Genomic DNA, 21,712 nt, shown 5'->3' with positions numbered 1-21,712 from the left:
CAGGCGATTGCTGCACTGGAAAAAAAAAGAAATCATCCGACATCAGTTGTGCAAGAAGTGGAACGAAAAACCAGCAACAGGGATTGCAGATATGAGCAGCTGCTAATTTATTTATTTGTATTTTTGTCCTCTGTCGTCAGAGCATGTTTTGCCGCTAAAACGGACACCACCCTCCAACTGCGACATCCGATACCCGGACCATCTCTCCCCACCCTGAGGAAGCACAGAGCGTGGTAGATGCAGGTGCTGGGGATCCGTCATCTGGTGAACAGCACAAAGGAATAATTAGATGACGAGCTAATGCCTTAGTTTTTTTTAAATATCAAACTATAAAAAGAAGCAAAACCAGTAATATCGTGTGTATTACAGGGTTTTCCTGGCGAGTTCTAGTGGAGAACTAATTTAGTTTTCTAATAATGGGGTTAGAGGTCAACAACAATAACCTTAGAATCGCACATGGAAACGTTTAGTTGTGCAGGTTTCAGCTAATAGGACAGCTGGTATCGTATGTTAATAAAGTTTATCTGAGTACAAAAGGGACTTTCAGTTTGGACATCTCGCAGGCATGGTGACGATTGTAGACGAAGACGTCGATGGCGGAAGCGGTTGTTCTTCCTCTCATCCTAGAGAAAGTTCTCGTGCTCATCAAAACATTTACACTGTGTCCAGATTACTGTCACCGCAGCACAGATGAAAACATTCCTCCTGAAAAGAGTGGAAAAAAAGGATGGATGGATAGAAGAACGAAGAAAGCTGTCGATTGCAGGCGTGATGAGAACGAAGTGAAAAAAAGAAAGAAAGAAATACATAAAACGATTTTAGAGAAAAGGCTGAAGTGTTTGAGAGAATCCCAGTTAATATGTTTGTTAGTGAGGGCGAGCACGCGGACAAAGGGCTTAGAGAAGGCCTGAAAAACAGATTTAACGACCAAAGAGATTGCCGATGATGGTGGCTGCAATCAGAGGAAGACATTTTGGGGGAAGGTTGGGAGGGTGGGGTGTGAGAAAGCGTGCAGAACGGAACGAGCATGAATTTTTGATGGTGGGCAGAGCATCGTTCTTCGTACACTCTGATTCCTGGTCCGTGAAATTCAAGCCCCGCGACCACCAGCGACAACCGCAACCACCCGCCGGCAATGCTCTTCGTCGTCCGCTTCATCATCGTCGTCTCCGGAGAGCATCACGTTGCAGATAATAGAGACTACGCCTTCCCGCCTCCAAATTATCTCCCCGTCCCATTATCTCCCCCTGCCTGTTGCCCCTCCTCCCCACTTCAATATAGTAGATATCTTCGTACAGGCGTAAACACGGAGTCAGACAGGCAAACAGGAAGGTGACGTTGCCATGAGGACAAGCCGGGTAATGATCCTGTCACGATTGGAGAGTGGGTACCGGGTACAGAGGCGCCTTGTCAGATCTTATCTCCCTCTTGTCTCTGTCCCTCTCTGACGCGCACGCACGCACGCACTGTGGAGAGAAAGTTCTGAAGTTTGTCGAGGTCATCAGAAATAGAAGATGGCCGAGGTGAGAGTCAGAGGAATTTGGATGTTCCACAAAATTGTGAGGATCTGATTTATGGCTGTCCGTGCGTTTGTGGGTATGTGTGTATATATGCGTGTGTTGTGTCAGTACAGTTTCAATTATATTATTATTATGTTTCAATTATATTTTTTTTTTGTAATCACCTCTCCGTTTCATCGAATTATTCCTCTTAGATCGACAGAGCTGCTTATCTTTATGTCAGAAACCCTGACCTACCAGCTGGCAACAATAACTATTATCCAGCAAGTTCTGCTTTCTCTCACAGGTTGAACAATTCGAATCGCTTCAGTGACTGCTCACGTGTTCTCTACTTTAACCCTTTTTGTCTCCAAGGTAGCGGGAGAAGCAGCACCCCACTGAGGTTTGCCAGCGAGGATGGGGTTTGCCACTTCCGGAAGATCTTGAACGAGGTCGCTGTACTCAGGGTGCTGTTGAAAGTTTCTTAGGTCTGATTAGAGATGATGGTTGTTTATGGCCTTCTTCAACCTCGCTTTTCTTTTCTATGATTCCGAGATGACGAGGAGAAGCCGGCCATCAAGCAGAATCCTGCGTTGTCAGGAGGAAAGCAGACCCCGGTGCACGATCCACGCTGCGTGCGGAGGAACCGTTGTCCTCGAGTTCTCTCGCATGTATTTATTTTAATGGCTGCCCGGAGGGAAACTGGTTGTGACGGAAAGTTAACTCCACTGTCGTAAATGTTAACAAGTCTTGTGCTGCAGCAGTACTGCTTGGAATGCATGCTGCGTGCACGTGCAGTACTGGAAAAAGATGAAATACACAGCAGATGTCATGTGGGTAGGGATGCTGCAGTTGTTGTTTAGCAAACATCATCGCAGCTAGTGGTTAGAGCGCTGGTGTCCGAACTGGGAGGCGCGCGGGTTCGATACCCGAATAGCGCAGCAAACTTCCAACATTACTTGATGACGCAAAGGACAGCGTCAAAGGTCGTCCGGTTCTGTTTGTTGTTGGCCAACTTGTTGATGTTTTTTTCGGCTGTCATTCAGGCTCCGCAGCTTTTGTCGCTACTGCTCGTCGCCAGGTGTGGCCGAACCACATTTGCGCTTTCTCTCGGGAGTCCAGTGCAGAGCATCAGTCCTGGCGATGGATCTGCTGTCGCCTTTGATTACGCGGCCAGTCCAGCGCCACCATCTTCTGGCAGCCATGGCGGCCACTTCCTCCTGTTTGCACCGGGCAAGAAGTTCATTGCTGGAAATGATCTGTGGCCAGGATATCCCCAAGGTCTGCGCCAGCACTTGGCGCGGAGTCAAGTGACAAGGCCGGAGCTGAAGATGGCACACTTCTTGTGTCACTCGCGACCCGCACTTGGCACGTTGCGTGACCAAGAAGTTCAGCCTCGTTCTGAGCCGAAAAAGAAAAACGAAAACTTTGCTCCAACGACCTCGTCAAGAGACGATCTGGGGAGTGTGCTTCCACCCCATGCGGACACTGACGTCACAAGAAATCTTTGTCATGGGCTACGTCATTTTTTCGATGCTGAAAATCGTCACCACCGTAATAATGACGTCACTTTGATAAATGCGTCAGCGCTGTTTACATCAGGCTTTGATAATGACGTCATTATTCATTATTGTGATCATAAACAAAATTGGATTCGAGGCGGGTCCCTGTCTTTGTGGAGTGTACACATTATTCCCTTGTCTTCGTCAGTTTTATTCGGGTACTTTGGTTTCCTTCTACAAGTGTGAGTCTTTTATTGGTAGTTTGGTGATTTGTTTGTAAACAGGATACTGTATGAAATTAATTCTTGTTTACGTGTATCTCGATTAGCTTATGGATATCGTTTTTGGTCGTTTATCGCTCACCCTGCTGTTCCGTGGGTAGGTCCGTTGTCTGACAAGTACAGCTCATTAGCGTCCGTGCTTTTTCAACCAGACCACCATGCAAACCACACCAAGAACAACAACAACAGCAACAGCAGCAGCAGCTTCGAAGAATGACAAAAATGGCGGCTGAGTGAGACTCACGCAGAAGTAAATAACTCTCACACGCTATTTCCCTCTCTGTGCTAACAAGTCTTGACAGGTGCTCATCTCAATCCCTCTGCACCCTACCCCATCTCCTCTCATTTGCTTCCGCCATCGGCGTCACACAATCCGCTTTACACCCCTCTCCACACCCTCATCAACCTCCACCCGGTTTCGCACCGTCTGCCCGATCGTCTGTCAATCTCCTCCCTCAATCCATCACCCCGACCCCCATATTGGAGGTTTTCTTTTGGGTTAAAAAGGGTTTTGTAATTTTATTAGACAAGAAAATAGTTGTCTGGTCATAAACGTACTGACTACGGGTGGATCCATTTATCTGAGTGGAATGACGGTCGAAGTACACAGGTCTCACAATCTTTCTTTTGTGGCCTTTGGTTGCTGACAACGGCGAGAAGAACAGAACGAATACAGAGAAAATGGTCTGATATTAACTGAATACACGATGTTCAACATGTGACAGATTTTGTACACAATAGTGGTGCACACTCCCCCCCCCCCAAAAAAAAAACCAAACAACAACAACAACAAAACAAAAACAAAACAAACAACAACAACAAAAAAACAAAAACAAAACTACAAACAAACAACAAAAAAAGCATTCTATTTGTCCTTGTCCAGATTCCGTGTCTCTTCCTTCCCTTCTTTTCTTTCTGTTAAGGATCTTAGACACGCTGGATAAAATTTGATGTGTTTACATACATATACAAACGTTCGTTCCTATTTGGTAAAGGTCTTTACACACACACACAAACACAGACTCACACACAAATGATCACACACAGACACACAGACGATCCCACACACGCACACCTACCCGGAGGAGGAGGAGAGGTAGGTAAGGGTTACAAGCAGCTGTTTCTTGTTGTGTGGCAGATACCAGGGTTCCTGGAGTTGTCTTGCAGGCAAAGAATGCAGCGCTGCCTTCTGTCTGGCTGTCTGACCGTCTCCGTGGCACAAAAAGCAACACCTGCCCGTCTCTCTCTCCTCCCCCACACCCCACTCACTCCCACCCCGTCCCCACCCCATCCCCACCCCCATGACGCTTATCTCTGCTGCACGGCTCCGCACGTCTTCCGCACGACAGGCATAACTAGATGGCGCCACGGAGGTTGCGCTGAGGAACTCTGTCCCCCCTACCCCCTCATCCCCCACCTACCCCATCATCCCCCACCTACCCCCTCATCCCCCACCCTTCTTGGCCACAGACGGCGTGAAAGTGCTGAGGGTGCAGGGTGGGGGATCCAGGGTGTGAGTAGAGGGGGTTGTTCTCACCTACATCAGTTATCCTCCCCCACCCCAAGCATCCCACAATGCCTCCTATCCTGAGTGACATCAGGCCATCTATTGGGCTGATCTCCCTTGACGCGCCACCTCTGTGATAACAAAAGCCGGGGTCTGTAGTCGCTCGCCATGTCAGAAAGAATTTGTCGAGATAAGTGTTTTCTTGCCTCCGTGTGACGCTGCTTCTTGCCTTCCTAGCAACAAACATACGGGTCTTGGGTTCTCATTGCAAAATATTTCTCTTCCTCCGTCTCCCCTCCTCCGATACTAACGACAAATTGTTAGTCATCGCATTATCGCCGCAGACAAAATGTATTTGTGTAAACCTCATCACAGTACAGGGTCACGTGAGTCATCAGATCATATCGCAAGATTTGGGGGATAATCTGTTTTGGGGGATAATCAAATGATTGCGCTGTCTATCCCGTTCTGTTGTGCTGTCTGATTGCAACTCAAGATCATTTGCATAATCTATTCACAACACAAGGTTGTTTCTGGACATCACAGTCATTAACAACGACACAAAGTCATCGGTGTAGTCTGATCACAACAGACGTCCATCACGATGTGTTCTTCCCACAGCACACAATAACATGCTCCGACTATCACAGAGCCACAGTAAAATACAATGTCAACAACACAGAGTCAGTACTTTTGGCAGAACACAACAATAAACAAGAAAACTCTCTAGAGCAGGGTGGCCAAAGTTTTCTTTTTGCTAGCCGGTCTCAAAATTTTGAACTATGCGGCGTGCTGGAAAAAATATCAAAAGCATGAGTCAGGTACACAACACACCTAGTGATAACGGAATAAACAACAAATGAGTACATAATGGAGTTTAAATTTTAATCAAATTAACCGCTGAATGAAAGGAAATGAATACAAGTGCACTTCACATTTGGGCTGACGGGCAGGTCCAAAGATGTCCGCGGGCCCATCCTTTGCCCACCTCTGCTCTAGAGTCATTCGTGTTGATGTTCGATCACTGCACCTTCAAAAAAATAAAAAAATAATAGTGATAAAAATAAAATATTAGTTTGCTAATAATACAAACAACTAGACAGGAGTCAGTCAGCGGTCACAGACTGCTGTGCCCAATGTTACCGGAAGCTTTGCTCCCACACACTCTGGATGGCTTTTGGGGCGACAAGGACATGAGAAAAGTGATCTGGTCTTTATTTCTCTGGGTATTGTCAAACGAGAATTAAGTGAAAAATTCAAGAAAGATGACAACATTGACCCAGCGTAAAGAATGCAACAAACATCGGAGATGACCTCTGGTCTGCACCTGTAACAAAGGTATTTAAATTAATTGCTAGCAGTTAATCAACAACTCAACAACATGGTCACATTGGAAAAGATCCTCGTCCTCGTTATATCCACAGTTTGCTGAACAACTGCAGCTGATGTGGGAAGGGGGAAAGGTGAGACAGGGGTGGGGCTGACTGGTATGTGATCTGGAGTAAGAAGAAACCCTCTTTTCGTCCAACGATCTCTTGCAAATTGGGATGTGGACCTGACAGCTGTGAGTACAACCAGAAGGGCAACATCTGCGTGTTGGAGTGGCATTTCTCCTCGCCTAAAAGCTGGGTGCCGGGCATTTTGACAGTTGTGAGAACTATCGTCTGCTCTGGCAGGACTCTGCTACCATTATCAGCTTGAACACATTAGCTTTAAACCTGCGAGAGTCATCTAAGATGAATTTCGAAAGGTTCTGGGTTGCAGTTCAATAAGTAAACAATTTTAGGAAAAATAAATATATCTGTTCAGGAGGCTATACAATAATAGAATGATCTTCAAGAACAGTTGTTGTATTATGATTAATATTCTTTGTTGGGTCGGAAAATGTATTTAACCAGAGTGAAATGAGTAAATTTCCTTCACGATGACCTGGCATATTGATAACAACAGTAACTTGTGTAGCCAGGTCCCAGCCAACAAGATAAATACTCTAAATAATAAAAAAAGGATGATGAGGATGATGATGTGGGGAACTTGACAAACCATCCTCATCATGAACAGATGATACTTGTGATAATCGCAGTGTTGTCTCTTGACTACCCACTAAACACTGGAATCACAAGAAAATGTATGCAACTGGCTAAGACGATGTTTGGTGATGACGATGAAAAGAAAAAAAAAGACTAGAAGAGAAAGTGTTTTCTGTGTAACAGGAGAAGTGTAGTGACATTTCCATTTCTAGACGGAATGGCTGGCGAGGCTGGCGGCTTAAATCCCGATCTGTAAAGATTTACAGCTCACCCTCTCATCTCTTGCTCAATACGAGACGGCTATCGTCCTTCACCTACTCCACCTTCACCCTGCTCCTTTCTCCCCTTCCTCCACTTCTACACACACCCGTCAGCACGCCACACACACAGATGTACATCATCTCACTGGACAGTGGCCACACACACTCACAGACACACACACTCACAGACGCACATCACGTGACTGGACAGTGGCCACACACACAGACCACAGACGTACATCATCTCGCTGGACAGCGGCGCGAGACGTCATCACGTGACTTCTGTTGGTCTGTCTGGGGAGCTGACGTTGCAGCGCGCGGGGAGCCGAGGGAGCAGCAGTCATTAGACTCATCAGAGTCCAGTCACGAGATCCCTGAAATCTTATCCCTGCGGCCATATCGCACTGACTACTGGACATCTTGACCATCTGGCGGCTCCACCAGTCCACGCCTGGTAATAAGGAGACCCTTGGGCGAGATGACCTGGATAATTTGTCGCCCTCGAGACCCCGACACCCGTCCGCCTTCCTGGGTAGCCTGTGGGGTTGTAGCGGTGTAGTTGCTGGTGTGGGAATCCAGACTGGAGGGTCAACTACCTTTGGTGTGCGACATGGTGATTTTTATTTTAACTTCATCTGGTCTTACTTGCTTTATGACAACCCAGAAATAATGATGATAAAGAGAAAGAGAAATAAAGGTATCGTCTGAATAATGGTGGATAAATTTGCAAGATATTTGATACCTACTGATAGGGGAAACGTCATCATAATAATCATCAACACATTAACATACACATAAACAATTGAAAGAGCAGAAGGCGCAAATAAACAAACCCACATCCCCAGACATCACCTCACTCGTGTGCCTATCAGTCTGCTCCAGATATCCTGCCCGGGTAGCAAGAACAATCAGTCACTAACTCGCAGGCAAAACAAGTCCTGTCGGTGACCTCCCCAAAGTAAAGCTCACCCCGCCGGCAGTGGCGCCACTGGACAACCCTCGAGACCTTCAGGCCGAGGTCAGGTGTGCCAAAGGTCAGAGGGCTCGGCGTTGCGCAAGGTGGACCCGTCACTGAGTCTTGTACTCACTGGCAGCTGTACTGCAGTGGAGACCTTTGGTGTCCCTTCCAGCGGGGGGTACTTTCACAGGCCGACCATGTCTGTAGAAGTGGACAGTCAAAGAAATACTTTCCATCATTGATGACTTCATGCGGAATAGTACATCACGTGTCTAGTTTATTATTTCAGTTTTTAAAGACCTACTTGAGTCAAACAGGAAATTGAAGTTAAAGCTACTAGCATTTCGGCAGAATATATAAAGTTGCTATCTATTACCAAATTTATGAAGTAATTTTTTAATTTTTAGAAAAGCACACTAAAATAACATAAACTGATATTTCTGACATCGCTGACGACCACAGCCAATACAGAGTTGTGAGTTCATCTTGTGGACATTGTCCTCGAGGGAAATGAGGTTGTATATTATTTGCGAAACCCAGGTAAGAACTGTGATGTTCAGAAAAAGCATGTAAGTGTTTTTGGCTAAGATTTTGGAATCTCATAACAAAGTAAAGCCTTTCGTTAGACCCAGTAAAACAATAAATATGTATTATTGTAGGAAATAATCTGGCGCTCGAGTTTGCCTTTAAAGAAGGGACTTTGTCCCACGAGGTCGCTGCTCGCATCGCACCATCAACTGTGAAACAGCAGAGGAAAGGGGAAAGGAGTTCGGAAAAAAAAAAGAAGGGGACTGTGCTTGTAACTCCCTCCCGCCGACCTCCGTTTAGCCTTTTAAATCAGTGCAAAGATTCTTTAATCGACTTGCCCTCATGCCTGAACATGGGAACAGGGTTCAAACACACGCGATGAGATGTAATATTAGGAGGTGGAATCATCAAAAAATGGAAATGAGTGAAAATGGTTGATGAGAATATTTTTTTTATTTGTGTTGGCATCTGTAAGGCGACACACACGATTTACTGACCATATTTTCTGACAGATAAAGTTTCGTTCGATAAAATTCAGAAAGACTCATTTTTAAAAAGTGTAAAATCGCCAGATTCTGGAAGACGATATGATTAGCAAGTAATTTTGCTGCAGGGACATCGCAGATGTCTTCATTAGCCACACCCTGCTGTCAGCGGCGCTGACGTCGTTCTTGAGGAAGGACCGGAAGTGAGGCTGATGAGTCTTGTCGCAGGCGATCAGTGTCTTTTTGTGCAGCCGTGATGCTGGATGCGGACAGGACCTGGGGACGACGGCTGTTCCAGCATCCCGCCGCGCTGCTACAGTGTCATCCAAGGTGCGGACGACCTGGTCGATGAACGGGGCGCTGAAATGGGCAATTAGGGATCCGCGCACCGGGGCGGGGCTGCGTTCAGGACCTGATGAGACCTGTCCTGTCCTGTCTGCTCAACGGGCGGGGCCACGTCTTCCTGTCCTTTTCGTCTTCAGACAGGAATTCTCACAGCCCGGACTTTCACTAGATGAACTTCCACACCCTGAACTGCTGCCAATGGTGTCCAAGACAACACAGACTAAGTGTAATTATTTATTTTTTTTTTTTACTGAATGCATTTTGTTAAAATACGATAATGTCTGGGAAGTTTAGGGGATGGTTATCGTCTACAATTATGCCAATGCAACATTGGTGAGATGATGCACAAATGGCGAAATTGTCATCAAAAGGTTTCCTTCTGGTGGAGCAGGTCCTACGTTGCTGAGCCGTAGTGACGTGACTACGTCGTGGATTGTCACGTGGAGAGTAAGTAATCAACTCTGACTATGTTCATCTTCTTGGAACCAGACCAGACCTTCGTGCGCGTGCACAATTGTGACTGGCACTACGCCCATGACCTCAAGATGGCCGTCCCTGCTGAACAGCCGCGGAAGAGATGGTCTCCCCTTGGCGTGAGGCGCTCTTCACACAGGGAGGATGGCGAGCGCTGAGTCAATCAATGTCAATCAAATATGCCCCTGCGCTTTGATCCGTCTAAAAGGAATTTCTGTGAATACCTTTAATTTACGAAATTACTGTTTGTATTCCACTCCATTCCAGTTAGCAAGACGGCTGGGCAGGAAATTGTCTGCTGATGGCTACTCACTATTCTTCCTCTGGATGCGTCGATCGTCTTCTCCTAATGGCCTCCTCCGGATTTTCTCTCTCCTTCTCTTTCACTCTCTCAATCCCTGCGCGCGCACACACAGACACATTTACACTAAACACACATACTAAAATAAAAAACAAAAACAAAAAAAAAAGTAAAAAAAAAAAAATTAAAAAACCCCACACACAATAAAAAGAGAGAGGGAGGGAGGGAGGGATAGCAGAAGAACAAGAATGACCTCTCCTAACCCTTTTTTCTAACGAAACGGCCGGAGGCAAGTTTCCATCATGGCCCATATTTTGGCAGAAAACACAATTATGTGTGTCAAATCGCAGCCATTCACTCTCAGCAAGAAGAAAGTAAAGAAGAGGAAGAAAAAATCGCCTGAGAGACACGGGTACAGGCCGAGCCGTTAGCCAGCTCCGTGTCAACCCTTGAAGGCGCGGACCTGGTCGCCACAGACCGACTCTCTTTCAGAACAGGCCTGCGAGGAGGCCGCAGAGGATGTGATCGATGAGAGAGCGATGATGAAGCGCCGCCATGTTGACTCTGGTCTAGACAAATAAGGGGAGAGCATTCAACGGACTGGACACACGGATAATGTCCCCCTTCTTTACCTCCTTCGATATTTGGCGGTCATTTGTTTGGCGAAAAACGTTTTTGGGGAGATCGATGAGGCTAAGTAAAGGGTAGGGTTGTAGGAGAAATTGTGTCGGTGCCTCACGCCGGACTGAGGACAAGAAAATTGTCTTGTTCCCTCCCCAAATAGCCTATTTCTCTCCTTCTCTCCTCCCTCTTTTACCCTCTCAACAGACTGAAAGAGAAGACAACAGTTTATATCCTCATTCAGCTTCGAACTGAGATTGTAATAAAAAGATTAAAACGAAAAAAAATCATGTTCTTTGTCAAACACCCTGATTATTTTGGAAGAATGGAGGAACAAAAAAATCGTAATCCCATCGCACTAAACAGCGTAAATATATTTAACTATTTAAGAACAACAAATTAAATTAGACAGTTTCATTAGGAGAGAACCAGAGTGGCCGCGGCCTAATGACAAAGAAAGACAAAACGGAGAAGAGTGAAGGAGAGAGAGAAAAAAAAAAGGAGTGAGAAGCGTATGTACAGTCAGGTTTGCACGGGAGGACAAAACACTGGATTGTTTGCACGCGCATGACTCAGTGTAAACTGGAGACGTCCTGTAATGTTGTCTTTTCATCCAGCTCGTGTTCTCCAGCAACACAGCTCCTTTTTGTCCTCCCCTGATTGGCTGTTTTCCTTTGGCGACAGTCACGTGACTCTGAGCGCCACCAACTTAAGCCGCCATGGGGGTGTCTCCACGGCGTGCGAGGAATCAGCAAAGCCCATTAACTGAGTGGTCACTAAAATGTATGCACTCCAATTAGACAGACGGCAATGGAAAGAAGAAATAAAAGAAGGTTGGGAAATTAACAATCAATATAAAATTTTCATCGTGTGAGGGACTGAACTTTCGCAGTCATGTTGTTGACATGTCAGAAACTCAGAAAGTTGACATGTAAGCAAAAGACAAGATTTGCAAATATTTTAGGTGAAGGAACTGGTATTAGCAGATGACAGAAAGTGAACTTTCTTCCTCCAGACTTTCTTTCTCTCGCTTGCTCTCTCACACACAGACACACACAAAGAGAGAGAGATACATCAGTTGTTTAGTATTATTTCCCTACTTCCTGTCAAGATGGCATCGAGGCCAGAAACCTTTCTTCAACTAAATAACTTGCCATCCTTCTGTTTTCGACTGCAGCCTGGACTCGCTGCTGAATGTCATCGTGAGTCAGACGTGAGCTGCAGCTCAGACACATTAACAGAACACGCCAGCTTATTAAAAACCTACATGACATTTTTAAATGGCAAAAAACATAAGTAGACTGACCTACTACATCTTTGTTACCTATTGACATCACAGAGCTTCACGAATCGTTGTCCAATCAGTCCTTTCTCATTCATCCACATTTTGTTTCCCCTTATGTGTGAAAATTAAGTAAGGCAAAATACTTCGTAGCTAAGTGGTCGTAGTCTAGCTGTAAGTGGTTCACCATTTCTAGGGACCAGAATCTGGAGGAGGGATCCCAACCCTCCACTTCCTCCTCTGAGTACCTCCTCTGGTAAAACCAGCTCCTGAAAAACAAGCGACCCTGATTTTCGGGGGAAAAAGGGAGTGGGGAGAATATTGAGCACGAGAACAATCTTCCCATATTCAGGATGCTCTCAAACACCAGCTTCAACAGCTGCCGATTGAAAGTAGCGGGTACTGTATGTTCCAGGCGCAGGTTCATTCGATTTACAAGACGACCTCACGCTTGAGTGGTTTGTCTTGGCAGTGGTTATGTCGCCATCACTAATTTTGCCTGCTCTTCTAATTTTGTCCCCTCGTTAATAATTGATTGCAGGCTTAACTAAATTACTTTCGCGCCTCCTTGGCTGTTCATTTCTGCTGCAGTCATGATGAACTTTAAAAACGCAGCACGAGCGTGTCAGTGTAGGATGGGGGTGTGGTGGTTGGAGGGGGGGGAGAGATTTTTTGGGGGAGGGCGCAGAGAAAGACACCAGTGGCAGACTTCTCTCACAAAAACACATGAACTGTGATTTTACAGCTGACTGAAACGAGTATACCTGTTGTAGGTGTGGGTAGCACGCAGTCAGTGGCACCATAATGTCCATTAGCAAGAATGTCCAGTATCTCTGGTGGCAGGAAGCTCTTAGTATCTGTCAGTGGTGCTGTGGTGTACATCTGCCGACACCAGTGGGATCGGAGGATCGGAGGATCGGAGGACCGCAATATTGTCTCTCACGAAGAAGAATGGGTTTAATACAACTCTCGCCCAACTAATGGATGAGCTCCACGGGTCGATCAGCGACTTCCTGTTCCGGTCAGTGTAAAACGTCAATGGTGTAGGTACTAGACATATATGTGGTGCCCCGGTAGCGCAGTGGTAAGGCACTTCTTGTGACGGCGAAACTTGCTTGGTCCCCCGGGTGTAGTTATGACCCTAGGGTAAGTCTTTACCCCGGGGCGACATGGCGAACTCAAGGACAAACGTATTGTCTTTCCAGACCTTCATCTTCCCTGTAGTTACCCCTAGGGGTTTGGCTACCGCATCCTACCTACGAAGGGGCAGATAATTCTTCAAGAAGGAAGGGGGAAATAACTTGTCCGACATTGTTCCATGTCAGAGTACGTCTCTCTCCCTCCCACATGTCCCTCCCCTTCCTCCTCCCTTACCTGCTATCAGTCAGATTGTTAAAACACAATCAGAATGTTGATGTTCCTGAAAGATGGCGCTCGTCAAAACTCGTCATCGCGGCGATGTTTACAAAGAGTCTGACAAAGACAGGACTGACTACTACTTTCTCTGTGCAAGTTTCCACCTTATCGAACTGTTCTGCCCGCCCATCCACCCGCCATCTCCCCGTCCCCTCGCCTGGCCACGACCCGACACGGCACTTGGGGAGATGTCGGGCGGGTAATTCGAGTTTCCTGCGGAAGTCACTCAAGCGTGTCGTGTGTATTCGTGGCAGTCAGGCGTGACGAGCTTCCAGCGACCTGCACTCACGCTGTCAAGGGAGGCAACTGGGTAAACAGGTAGGGCAACTCGTGATGTCTTCTGCTGCACTGATGGTGGTGGTTGTTGTGTGTTTGTGTGTGTGAGAGAGAGAGAAGTGGGAAAGGGATGTAAGACACTAAATAGAACAAGATGGAATATCACAAGGTCTGTAATCGATCTTGGTCGTCTAAGCGATGACGACGACGACGAAAACGATGACATGATGATGTTGATGATGATGACGACTATTGTTCTGTATTTAAAATGGTTATTATGTAGTAGACCCAGCCGACATTTATTCAATAAACTGTAAATTCAGTCGGACTGACTGTAAAGAGAAAATACAGAATAAATGGAAGTGGGGCGATGGATCATAAACACAGCGACACACATGCATCTTCTCAGTCACGTGACCCTTCACTCCAAAAGTACCACTTGTTTCCAGAGGTGAATACACTCCTTTTAAGGTCTTTGGTTCTAGTTTTGGCGGAAAGGTTTTTCCACCTGGAGTTGATTTCACTCTATGAGTGGAGCTGGAGGCGGAAGGAGACAGGTGTACTTGATACACGCTCCAGATGCAGGCCTTCATTCATCATTATCATCACGCACAGAAGATGATCAAAATTGTGAAATCTCATTTGTGCACACACCTTATTAGCATATGGTCCCAGCTCTCCCATTGGCAGAGGCCTTGACCACGTGAGCGTGTCCATGTACAACCCTGACGTCACGCTGCTGACTTCTGCGCATGTGCGTGTCTCGAGGAGAGGAATTAAAGCGACTTGACGACGATGGCAACGACTACCGTGAGGGGGAGCCACTGGCAGACGCAGCGATGCACGAGAAGCCCTTGGCTCCACTCCGAGGCGCGTTGGGCGCGAGATGGAGGTTCAGCAGACGGCGAAGAGCGGGTTCCGCTCCGCTGACTCACGAGTGTAAACGCTCAGTAGGCACCGGGAGGAAAGGCGAGATTTCAGGGAGGGGATCGAGTGGGGTGGGGGTTAACCAGTGCATTATAATCACTGGCTGCACCGTGCGGCAAGGAGCTTTGTGTGGTGGGGTGAAGGATCCGTTAAAATATTTCGTTGGGTAAAGAAACATCTTGTTTGCAGTGCATGGTTAGTTTGTCCGTCGGCAGCTGCCGGGTACGTGATGAAGTTAGCAGTTGTCCGCTCGTGTGTGAACATTTCTTCTCAGAAGGAGCTTTGTTTAATTTCCCCTCCTTCTCGGAACTTTTCCATTCTTCTGCCAGGTCCTTAAAAGGCAAACAGATACCAGCAAGTAAACCAAAAAATCCTTAATTGGACGGTTATGTCTTTAAAAACTGTGGGTACGTCATCAAGATGGCGTCAAGTGTCGATGAAAGGGTACTCAATGACCCTGGGGATACAATGAAGCATGGATGGCTTTATGTTGTCATTAATACTACAGTTGACTACAATAAGTCTTGGTACTGGACATCAGGCACTGTGGAACTGACTCATAACTTGTGATGTCCTCAATAACTGTCCATTAACTTCAGCCACATGGCCTTGATGTAAGCCCTGGAGGGTAAAGGAAGGAGAGAAAAAGTCCGAGGCCAACAAACGTGGGTATCACATCTTTGAAAGTGGATCAACTGCCCTCAGATATTCTCTTAATGGAAAAATAAAGAAACTCTTTAAAAATGTCTACAAGTAAGAGGCAAAAGCAGAGTACTTTATAACTTTACACTTTTGTTAGCTTGTGGCACAGGGACATGGGATTAATTTACTCAGTTATTTTCGCATAATTGAAGCATGATTATTGATATTATTTTAAACTTATGAATTGTGTAATAATTTATTCTGAATATACACTTGTAGGTTTTTAAATTTCTGTTTGATCTTTGTGCAGCTCTTGTTACGCGCTTTATTATTATTTTTTTTTTCAATTTCCGAGAGCGGATTGGAATGAAAAATAATCCTTATTACTTCCCTACCGAACGAAAGTTTCACTTTCTGTTCACCGATGAAGACAGTAGGGACGGAGAACGTGATCGCCCTTTGTGTGTTTGTGGTGAGAGAGAGAGAAAGGATAAAATTGAAAGGTTGAAGTGGGGGAGAGCACGGGCGAGATTATTATTTTTAAATTATTGTGTCCGATCAGACAAGTCAGAGGCACTAATGCAGTGGTTGTGCAGACAGCAACACCCGTAATGCGAGGCATGCGACCAGTACCGGGTGTCGGGTGTCGCCATAAAGCAGCAGTCACATGCTGAAATCTCGCCGAGTTCTCGCGAGACACCGAGACGTTAGGCTTGTGGTTGCGGTGAAAGTAAATCGACGAAAATGAATTCCGTGAAAAAACCTTCCCTGAACAGGAACTCTCGTCTGACTTCCGGTATCTGCGCGCAACCTCACAGTCGCAAAGGGATGCGGGAGCAGTCACGTGACCTTAAATGAAGCCCGGAGATACGAAGACGATTGTAGAGAAAGAAGTAATGACTGACGGGCTAATGAGTGACGAAACATCTGACCTGCGCCATGTGAATGCGCGGGCGGTACTCTGGAGGCCGTGTCGGGGGCGCTGCGTTCGTTTGATGAACCGTGGGCAAGGGACAGCACTCAAACAGCGACCGAGCTTCTTAATGGCTTCCGAGTGCCTGTCATGGCGCCTGCATATTTACTGGTCTAACGCACGACACGCACTAATTCTGCCAGAGAGTAATTTCCCCTTAACCAGCTTCATGACAGCGAAACGGCTCCACCAATCAAAACAATCAAACGAAAAAGCAAAACAGAAAAACAGGGACTAGCTAACAACAAACAGCATGACACACCTGTTAATTTGACACAGCAACGACAACAACAGTTATAATGATAAATAAGAAGAATATTTATGTTGATTTAAAAAGTTGTTTCTGTGTTTCTTTAGAATATCTAAAATTAAAAATTCTCCTAACACAATTCATGACATGCTTGTGGCCCTCGTATATTCTAATAAGTGCTTGTTTACCTTTTCAGTTTCAAGGTTTTATTGTTCTTCTGAATTTTATTAACCGTCTTTGCGAGGACCTCGAGACATCGCCTTGACCTACAAGGGTGGGTGTGGGGTGGATGGCAGGGAGGGAGGCTGGGGCTACAACTACCACATCCTGTGGAAGTGCACTGGCACGAGGCTGACTGCAGAAGGTGCCGGGGATCGAATGCCTTGCTTATTGATGCCATGAAGTATTTAAAGTGACACTCGCCTCTCGTGGCAGGTGATCCAGCGCCGGGGATCAATAGCTGCCTGCCCTGAGTGCATGGCGAGAAAAATGACCCCAGGAAATAGGCGAGTTGATGGCAGGCGAGAATGCCAACAGTTGTGATTTGTCTCCTGACATATCGCCCCACAGAAAAAAAAGGTCATGATAAATTCTTGCTGAAGACTGTTGCTACGGTTGGTGGGAGCGGTCTGGGTGGGAGAGAGAAGTTGTTGTAGAAGAATTAGTGATGACAAGAACAGGAGAGTAAGCAAGAACTGCGGACAGGTGAGGCCATGATTACAATGAAAAGTCTTGTTTGTTTGTTTGTTTTGCTTAGACGTTTACATGTTTGTTATGTTTCTGTATTTGTTTGTTAACGTGTTCGTTGTTATATCTTTTGTTTTCTTTGTTTACCTGTTGTTTGGCTTATTTGTTCGTTGCTTGTTTTGTTCTTAATTTGTTTTCGTTATTTTGTCGTTTTTTAGTTGTCTTTTTATTGTTTCCCTTTTTATTCCTTCTATACTGCCTCTCACTGTTTGCTGTTGTTAGCTTTGTTGTTAGAAAACATGGCCTATCAACATTTTCGTTTATACTCCCACTCACTCGTATATATTCCTACACCCGTATACATGCTCACACCCACGCACACACAGACGAAGACGCCGCCACCACCTCATCAGCACGAGGTCGACACGCTTCAGCTGCTGAACGTCCTGCGCGTGCAGGTAGGCAGAACAAGTGCGCGTGCGCAGAGCGTGGCGGGGCGCAATACATATTTGATGTCATCGCGAGGAGCGGGCCTATCGGGTGACAGCGGGGCCCCGACAAGCTGCGTTCTTCCCGCAGGCCCGGGCTGCGGCTCCCATTTCCGCCTGGTTGCCGCCGGCGGGGAGAAGATGCCGCGCCGCGATACGCGCGCAAATGAGGTTGGAAATTAGCAGATTCTTTCTGTGCGGCCCGTGATGGCGAGCGACCTGTTCCACCAATTAACGACAAGCTTTCAATTGATCGTACGCTCGGCGGCTGCGGCAAAGCAGTAAACAATCCTCCGGTATCCTCGGACCCCCATTAAGTAGGGAAACTATTCTAGACGCAGTTGTGTGCCCTTGCTGGGGATTGTTACGCACTAATGTATCGTCTGGCGACTGTTTTGGTTTGGATGGGAGGACGGCATTACCTAATTTCTTCTCGTGTTAACAACTGCAAGTTTGATTAGACTTTTTAAAAGTTTTTTTTTTTGAACCTAGAAAATAATTGACCTTTTTTACTTTACGGGATAATGCTCTATCGAAGTATGTGTAGTATTGTGGTGATGGTGTAGTAGTTGTGTTTGTATGATGTCTGTGGTGGTGATGGTGGCAGTGATCCCATTTACTTTTACTTGCCTGTTACTAAACATTTTTAAAAGTTATGACTGAGACACTGTCAGGGCTTGTTACTAAGGTTATCCTTTCCAAGGTTTATTTGCTTTCAATCATTATTTGGCTTATTCTTTCTACGGTTAATTTTTTTTCTTATTAGCGGTATCACCAGAAGAATTATCTTCAATCATTAATGTACAGCTACCTTGTTCTCTAATTAAATTATTCTCATGGTATTTGAGCCTCTTTGGCCTTTCAGAGCATTGTTAAAAGGACACATTGTCAAATATGTGAGTATGACAAAAGTTTCCATGACTATAAACAACTTTGTCAAAATGCTGCTGAATATTTGGCTGTCTAATTAACAGCGCCGTGAGTGATGGCTAAGTAAAACAACTGATCAGTTATTTTACACCTGATTAACAGCAATGACAAACTAAATAATAAAAAAAGAGAAAGAAACCGCACTCTTCATGCCATAAACAGACCTCTGGGCGTCAGCTCCAGGGTTCAGATACTCCCCAGATATGGACATTCCATGAAAAAGGTAAATCTTGTAAGGATTGCCTCGCTTGCTTTTGTGCCCTCCACCCGACCTACCCCCGAGACGACGAGTCACAATAGCTGCCACATCGACCGCTGCAAATATCTCTTGGTTAACAGGAATAATAACTCTTTCTCACCATTGACAGTGACATTCCATGCCTGGCAGACAGGCCCCAGCATATAGTCCACAACCTACACTTTCCAGATCGAACATTTCTTGAGAAAGGACCGTGGCACGCGCTCTTCACCCCTTGCCGTGCACGGGAGGGGGTCAAAGGTCGGGCAGACCATGGACGTTCAATAAGGGAACGGCGAGAACGGTTCCCGCAGGAGGGTGGGCGAGGCCGCCATCTTTGTCATGTGACGACCAGACTCCATGTCTCCAGGCAGACGACACTTGAGACGGGGAGAGGAAAAGAAAAATGTCAGTTCCAGGACGGGAAGATGAAAACAAGGAGAGAGAGAAAGAAGTGGCGGAGGGTTGCTGGAGGGTAGGAGAGTCGGGGAAGGGACAGAATGCGGAAGATGCTGAAATGACTAATGCCTACCAGCTTTTCAATTTCGTTTGGGAAACAGTTACAGTCGCAGGAGGCGTTTATGATCCTTTCCCTCCAGCTGCCGCATGTGTTGGCGTGTCATTAGGCAACACGGGGATCAGTCGCTCATCACCGCTGCTTTATCTGTCCCTCCATTTGTCTATCTGTCCATGGTCAATGGGAAATCACACTGCGTCTATCGGCGGGAGTGAGTACTAGTACCAGTCATCTGTAAGCGGGAGTTTTAATGCGGTCTTAGTGACCGTAGATTGGCAGTTAATGGGGTGTTAACGGGGGCCTGGTGGGCCGTTAAACGGCCTGTTGTGGGCTGTTATCAGGCGGCTGGTGGGCTGTTAGCAGCTCGAGATCGTTAAAGACAAGCAAGGACCCAGCATGATAGCATCTTGATAGATGCCTGGCCGATGAAAGGAGAAGATGGCACACATGCGGCGCCAGCAACACAAAACGTGGAAAAACTCATGGCCAGCGGTCGTAAAGAGCGCCCCCTACTTATTTCAAGACATTTATCTGGTTATGGGAGGTAAACCTTCACGACAACCTTCTATGGTAAACATAAACATACTGGTCTTCTATCCGTGGTACCCATGAGCGGTATACTCTTGTAGATGTGATGTTGTTGTCGATGTTGGAGTTCAGTTTTCACGGCATCAATGAAGTGAAATCAATTTTTAAAAACTTGTGCTTTCAAACGATGGCGAGCTAATAAAATCTTCACCACCTCGCGCCCATCCACCTGCCAGCCCGCCCACCACAATTCTTTGTTTATAAGATGTCTATTCAACTTCACACTTACATCGGTATGCACTAACGACTGCGATGTGAGTGAGGTTAGGTCTGCAGTCCACACAATGGTCAAGTATAGACAACAAGTACAGACAACAAGTACAGACAGCAAGTATAGACAACAAGTATAGACAAGTATGGACAACAAGTATAGACAACAAGTATAGACAACAAGAAACCAAAGAGTCGAGGCAAGGATCGAAGAAGAACTGAAAGTTTGAAACACAGATGGAAGGTAAGAACAGGGGCGTCAACCGTTAATGAACTGACGGACGGAGGAAGTGGAGGAATTCTAAGCAGACTAACAACCACAAATGCAGGAAACCCAACTTACGGCAGTTTACACGACAGGAGGTACTCCTGATGTAAGATTTGTACCCCCGGGGTGTAGAGCCAGGCGGGAACTACTGCGCACAACGCCAAGAATTTTGAGTCGCGGGAGGAAGGCGAAACTTTCTCTTGACAGTTCAAATCACACACTGCAGGCGGCTGTCAGAGTCGTCTGCTTTAAACCCATCCATCTGCAACTCTATCTTTGGGACAAACTTTTGCTGCCCCCCCACTTCCCTGCACCCCTTGCGCACCCACCCACCTCGCACCTCCCACTTCCATCACCCACACTATCGTCGGAATGGTGGAGGAGCGGGGTGAAAGTTGACAACGTAGTTTTCACGTAGATCTACGTCAGTTTACGGCGGCCTTGTAAACACGCGGAAAGGCGCGTCTGTCCTGTTTCTCCTCCCAGCTTATCCCTCCTTTCTCTCGGTTCACGAGGAGGGTGGGAGTTGGTGAAGTGCGGAGTAAGGGGTTGGGGTGGGGATGGGAGAGGCATCACGAAAAAGAAAACCGTTACGAAAATCACGTCTGACTTTCTGATGTCGTTGAATCGGCAACTTTGCCCTTTATCCCGAATTGGTGCTCTTTGACCCCAACCCTGGCTGGCGTCATCAAAATGGCCGCTCTCATTAACGTCAATTATGTTGCGGAGGACCTTCATGCCGTCGGCTTTGTAGTGAATGCAGTACTGAAACTGGAAAAATAAGTGAACAATAATCGTCGATAGGTATGGAAATCGATAATGATGACGACGACGATGATGATGATGAGGAGGAGGAGGAAGAAAAGGAAGAAGAGGAGGATAATTCGCAGTTCTCAGCAATGAAATTCATGTAAAGTTTGGAGGCGGTGAAGAAGGAACAAGAGGACCGGAATAAACGCGGATATCGAACCCCACTTCAAGATGTGAAATAACGATTTGTTTTTGCAAAATAAAACATCACATTGCAGATTGTGTGGCAGGGTGGGTTAAATCACACCCTTTACAGATCCTGCTGTCTCCGTGCTGGCTGTGTGCTTGGTGTCCATTGTCATCCTCGACTGACATATGCTGCAACTGTCGCCACCAAACCTCCACGATGGCGCTGCACTTTTTTTCAGTTATTTCCAATTTTGTAATTACAGCACCGAGCAAAGTACTCACGATGGATA

The 21,712-nt window shown here is 46.3% G+C and overlaps 2 long non-coding RNA genes across 2 annotated transcripts; one reads left to right on the top strand and one right to left on the bottom strand.

The window, feature by feature from the left end:
* Nucleotides 1-3,136: 3,136 nt before the first annotated feature.
* LOC112564590 lies at nucleotides 3,137-11,133 on the top strand. Its single transcript, XR_003099245.1, has 2 exons — nucleotides 3,137-3,243; nucleotides 9,179-11,133. It is a non-coding gene; the product is annotated as an uncharacterized LOC112564590 (long non-coding RNA).
* LOC112564589 lies at nucleotides 4,697-20,816 on the bottom strand. Its single transcript, XR_003099244.1, has 3 exons — nucleotides 20,559-20,816; nucleotides 7,319-8,238; nucleotides 4,697-5,819 (listed from the first exon to the last, which is right to left on the bottom strand). It is a non-coding gene; the product is annotated as an uncharacterized LOC112564589 (long non-coding RNA).
* Nucleotides 20,817-21,712: the final 896 nt, after the last annotated feature.

The sequence above is a fragment of the Pomacea canaliculata genome, linkage group LG5, assembly GCF_003073045.1.
Source record: "Pomacea canaliculata isolate SZHN2017 linkage group LG5, ASM307304v1, whole genome shotgun sequence".
NCBI lineage: Eukaryota > Metazoa > Mollusca > Gastropoda > Architaenioglossa > Ampullariidae > Pomacea > Pomacea canaliculata.
Note: the sequence above shows the minus strand (reverse complement) of the source record. Positions and strands in the feature narration are given on the sequence as shown.